The following is a 5,756-nucleotide window of genomic DNA, read 5'->3' as shown; positions in this document are numbered from 1 at the left end:
GGTGGTGCCCCCCCAGCTCCCTCTGCTGGGGGGTCCAGACCTTCTCTCCCCTCTAGTCTCCCCGACTTTGACAGGTAGCAGGGTCCCCGGGGCCTTCTCACCCCGCATGAGTGCCTGTTGGCTGCCCTTCACCACCACCCAGGGCAGTGACTCGGGGAGCCGTTTCCGGAGCTGCAGACGGCCTTAAGCTGCCCCTAACTCCAGTCCTCCTCAGCTCAGCCAGTGTTTGTCCTCTGACCCCTTCCCTGCAGCCTCCCGGCCCTCTCGGCTCCACCCCTCCTTGCCCAGGCAACACTGAGCCTGCATGAACCCCCCCATCCCTGTGCCCCCCCCCGCACACAGTAGCCGGGGTCACCTTGCTTCCCAGCCCCGCCTGTCACCCGCAGGACCCCTCCCAGGCTCCCGAGCCTTCCCTGGCCCCCAGAGTCTGGGTCACAGCCCCAGCCCACGCCTCCAGTGCCGGCTCCCACCATCGTCCTATCCGCTCCAGCCCCCAGGGTCTCCTCCCGGCTCCGGGTCTTGGCATGCGCCCAGCCGTTGCTGAAACCCCCCTCGGCCACCCCCAGAGCCGCAGGGAGCCCCAGGCCAGCTGACCCTTCTCTGTCCGGGCCACAGCTGGGTCCCTGCGCCACACCTGTCAGGTGTCAGCACAGCTTCTCGTCCCCTCTCGTGCCCGCATTGGCAGCAGATGGGAGCAGGGCCTGGCCCCTGCTGTAGGTGCTGTGACATGATGGGCCGCCGGTGGAGGGGTCCTCCTTTCTGCACCCCTGCAGCAGCGGGAGGCTCACTTCCCATCCAGGGGTCCCCTTCACCCCCCACTCTGGCCTCCACTTGCAGGCAGGGCTGTCCTGTGGGTGTTCTGTCTCTGGGGGCGGGGCCCGCAGACCTGGGATTTGTCACCTCAGCCTCAGCTGCGAACCGACAGGGCCCGGCGTGGGGGCGTGCACCGCTGAGTGCCGGGCCACTCCCACCGTGGCCGTTACTGGCCGGCTCCACTGGTCAACCGGCTTGTGGTGGTGTCTCTTGGTGGCCTCTTTTTTAGAGCTTGCTTTGGCGTTTGGGTTCAAGTCAGCTTCCCAGGCTGCTCACGCTTGGCATTCAGCGGTGGGACTGATCAGGCGCAAGGCCTTGGCCCACCTCTCCCAGCCCCTCTGCCCCTGCAGGCTGTGCTGAGGCGGATGGTGGCCAAGCGCCTCCACCGTGGTGGGCAGCTGGGCGGGGCCGGGGCAGCCCATCCGGAGAGGAATGTGGGACCCAGAGGCTACCCAGCGGCCGCTCTGCCCATCGTGCGGTGTCTTCCTGCCCAGGCCTCTTCCCTTCCCAGTCACCTCTGTGCCAGGCCCAGGGGCTTTACAGGACGGCCCTGCCTGACTTCTGCTGCCTCGGAGGGGCACAGGCTTCTAAGGTGGTCTGCAGGCTTTGCCTCCCACTCAGGCAAATCCTGAATGGGGAGGGTGTAGGTCAGGGAGGGCTTCCTGGAGGAGGATGGAGGTAAGCTCAGAGTGAAGCTGGGGCCAGGAGTAGGGGCTGGGAGGAGCCCCATCTTTAGGAGGTGGTGCGTGCAGAGTGGGCACAAGGACAGCGGGTGGGGGGCCAGCGCCCCAAGGGGGACAGCTGCTGAGCCTGTGACCGGGAAGAATGCAGGGACAGTGAGGCTGAGTGACTCAGATGGTCCTCAGAGACCTGGGATCCCTGCAACTGGACGGGGAGGGGAGGCGCTGGAGGGGAGTGGGCACCTCCCCAGGGCTTGTTTGGAGGGACAGGCCCCTTGTCCAGGTAGGGTCAGGGGTTCAAGCCTTCAAGTCCTGTGTTTGGCCTTCTTTTCTTGTAAGTTTTTATTGTGATTTGGGTGCGAGTTTACAGACCAAATAGCTTTTCCGTGAAACAGTTCACACGTTTTGATTTCGGTGCTGATTGCAGTCCCCACAAGGCCACAGCCTGTTCCCACTTCCTCCCTGGGGTCAGGAGAGAAGGTCCATTCCCGCGGCGGGGGCGGTGTCCTCACGGCAGGACCGGACGCTCTGGGAGTCACGGAGTGTAGCCCCTGCCCAGCGCCAGGCCTGTGCAGGGGGTGCCAGCTGGCCTCGGCGTCTGGCTGCTGGGGGCTGGGGGGTCCCCGCTCTGCCACTTGCCCTGACGAGTCCCACACATCTGTACTCTCCACACCCTGCAGAGCGGGGTAGAGGGCCGCCCTCCTTCTGGGGCCCCGGCAGCCACGGAGCCGGGGACCAGCAGGCGGGCGGACAGACCTGCGTGCTCATGGGAACGGTGGACGTTGTTGGCATGCGCTAAGCTTCAGGGAGGGAAGGCGAGGCCCCGAGTCTCTGGGGGTGCGGGGGCTGCCTCGCACCGGGCCCTGCCCGGGGAGTGCCCAGCTGGGGAGCCCGGAGGGGCCAGCTGGCCAGGCCCAGTGCGGCCCAGAGGGCATCCTGTAACGGCAAGCTGAGGGCCGAGCGCCCTGGCTCTGTGTGTTTCAGACCCTGCCTGGCCTGGGGCCTGTGAGGTGCCCTGTGTGTCCCCTGTAGAGTGGCACGCTCGTGGCCAGGCCCTCTTCCCGCTGCGGGGGTTACCTGGTGGCTTGGCCAGGCTTGGAAAGCGACCGTGGAGGAGCTAGGCCAGCCCTGAGCCCCGCAGGCCAGACCGGGGTCTCCTGGGCCAAGTCCCAGCTGGGGTCAGTGGCCTGGGTGTGCGGCCGGGCAGGTCTCCCCGTGTCCACCAGGATAGCAGCTCCCGGCACCCGCTGTGAGGGGGAAAGTGACGGGCCAGGGGCTCCTGGGTGTGGCCCTGGAGGGGCGGCAGCCTGCCCCTGCCCTGGGCAGAGGGTTGCAGATGGCAGCATCCACTCCCTGGGAGCCACAGGGGTCACTTGGGGACAGGCACATTCTCAGGAGAAACACACAGGGGACCGTCTGGGAACTCAGGGAGCCTGGCAGGGAGCGGGCCCCCAGCGGCTTCAAGGCTGCCTGGGGGTGGGGGCCTGGACCCAGTCTGTTCCAAGAGAATAACCCCTCCCTCCTCTCCCCTCCCCCCCCTCCCCCTCCCTCCTCCCTCCCTCCCTTACTCCCCGCTCTCTGCTGTGGCTCAGGGGCTCTCCGGCCACCTGCCAGTTGGAGGAAGAAGCTTTAGCAGTGGTACAAGATGTCCTGGGACCTGGGAAGGGGAGGAGCCTGGCTCACTCGGGGGACAGGAGACTCCGTACAGGGATGAGGCTGCAGGTGGCAGGGGACTCAGAAGCTGCCATCGGCCTGCAGGCCATCAGCCTCGTTTGCTTTATGGGCAGATGGGCACCACCTGGGCCCCGTGGGCATCACGTTGCCCTCCCGTCCCCAGCTAACCACTGGGGCAGAGGGGGCTGCTGATGGCAGGCGACGGCCACTCGGAGGAGGGGCTGCTGTGACCTCTGTGACGGCGTCTCCTGAGTGTGCAGTGCGCAGCCTGTGCCGCTGGACTGGGTGGCCCTGCAGGGTGTCTGAGCCAGGCATGGGCCACTCCGTGCCTCGGTTTCCCCAGCTGTTCATGGCAGCCGTGACTGTCCGGAGCTGGACAGGGTGTGTCCTCTCGGGGTAGGCCGCTGCCCTTAGCCCCCCAAGCCTAGCCCACAGGACTGCTGGGAGTGGAGCCCCAAGGCCTGGCTCTGCCCCACACGCTCCTTCCCGCCCCGGCACCTCTGCATACCCCGCTTTGCTCGGAGTCAGCCTTGGGACCAGGGCTCACTTCTGAATTACAAACAAGAGGAATGCTAACAGCTGAGCTTGCTTGAGACAAAGTTGACTTCAGAACTTTGGCTGCAGGATGGGGTGGGGGTGGGGTTGTCACAAACCCCCAAATAAACAAGACTCTGCTTCCCAGCCTGGGGGCCATGTTCTCATGTGGAGGAGCCGCCCCCCTTGACTCATCCTGAGTCATCTCCTGTTGGGGGAGGACAGGGAGCGGCCGCCCACCACCCACCGAGAGCCTTAAAGCCACAGGGCTGAGCTCTGCCTCAGAGACACGCCTGGGGCCCACTGTGTGACCTCGTCGTCTGGGCTGCAGGATGGGTCAAGAAGGCTGCCACTGTGAGGCCGCCCGGGGGGACCTGGTCAGGAGGCTGGGCAGGGCGGGACTGGGCTTGGTGGGGCTGCTGGGATCTGCAGGCTCAGTCACCCACTCACTCATTCGTTCATTCACCCACTCACTCGTTCATTCATTCACCCACTCACTCGTTCGTTCACTCATTCACTCACCCACTCGTTCACTCACTCACTCGCTCATTCACCCACTCACACGTTCATTCAATCATTTGTTCATTCACCCACTCATTTGGTCATTCATTCATTCATTCATCCATTCATTCACTCATTCACCCACTCAGTCAGTCACTCACCCACTTACTCATTCACTCACCCACTCACTTGTTCACTCACTCACTCGTTCATTCACCCACTCACACGTTCATTCAATCATTTGTTCATTCACCCACTCATTCATTCACTCACTCATTTGCTCATTCACTTGTTCATTCACCCATTCATTCACTCATTCACCCACTCACTCTATTCATTCACTCACTCACCCACTCACTCATTCACTTATTTACTCACTCACTCACCCACCCACACACTCACTCATTCATTCACTCACCCACCCACCCACATGTTCATTCAATCATTTGTTCATTCACTCACCCACTCATTCATTCACTCACTCACTCATTCACTCACTGTTTCACTCACTCATTCACCCACTCACTCATTCAGTCATTCACTCACACACCCACTCACTCATTCACTCACTCATTCGTTCATTCACCCACTCACTCGTTCATTCACTCACTCACCAATTCACTCACCCACTCATTCATTCACTCACTCATTTGTTCATTCACCCACTCATTCATTCACTCACTCGTTTATTCAGTCACTCATTCACCCACTCATTCATTCACTCATTCATTCACTCAGTCACTCACCTACTCACTCATTCACCCATTCACTCATTCACTCACCCACTCACTCACTCACCCACTTGCTTGTGCATTCACTCACTCATCCATTCACTCACTCAGCAGATGTTGGAGGCTGTGTGGGCCCCACCCTGGCTGGTGACTGCTGGTTCGTGGGGTGAACCAGCCACCTCCCTGTCCAGGAGCGGGCAGTATGTGAGGCAAGCCACATGAGGCATTCTGGGTTCTGACTCCCGGCCCCCCGAGGGCCCTACCCTCACAGCCCTGCCTTTAGCTGTTCCTCTATTGTCAGCCTTCCGCCCCTTTGTTACTTTCAGTGCTGTCTGCATGTGACTTGCTCCTAGTGAAAGATTTGTACATTCCAGCAGTGATTAGATGAGCAGGACCCCACCCCACTCCTACTAACCTCAGGTCCCCTTATTTCCTGCCCAGCCCTCCCAGTGGGCATTTGACAGAGGGTTGTATTTTGTCATCATGAGTAAATCAGCGTCACGTATTTTAAGTGACTCTGGAGAGACCACATTTGAAAGGAATGTGTTCCAAGCTGTGGGTTTAAACTCCAGCAAGCGCTGAGCAGCCAAGGGTGGGACGGGCCAGCGCATCTGCTCCAAACCAGGAAACTCACCCAGGACCATGAAGTCATTCACCCTGTGACCCTGCTGGACAGAGAGGAACTGCCCCGGGGTCTCCAAGGCTGTCAGTCTTCATGGACCAAGCCAAAAAACCAACCTCACTGCTGTGGAGTCAGTCCCGACTCATAGTGACCCCGCCTTGGGTTTCCGAGGCAGTATCACTACAGAAGTAGATTGCCCAA

The sequence above is a fragment of the Orycteropus afer genome, unplaced genomic scaffold (assembly GCF_000298275.1).
Source record: "Orycteropus afer afer isolate SDZICR_OR568_19922 unplaced genomic scaffold, OryAfe1.0 scaffold00871, whole genome shotgun sequence".
Lineage (NCBI taxonomy): Eukaryota > Metazoa > Chordata > Mammalia > Tubulidentata > Orycteropodidae > Orycteropus > Orycteropus afer.
The sequence above is the reverse complement of the archived record's forward strand: the minus strand, read 5'-3'. Positions refer to the sequence as shown.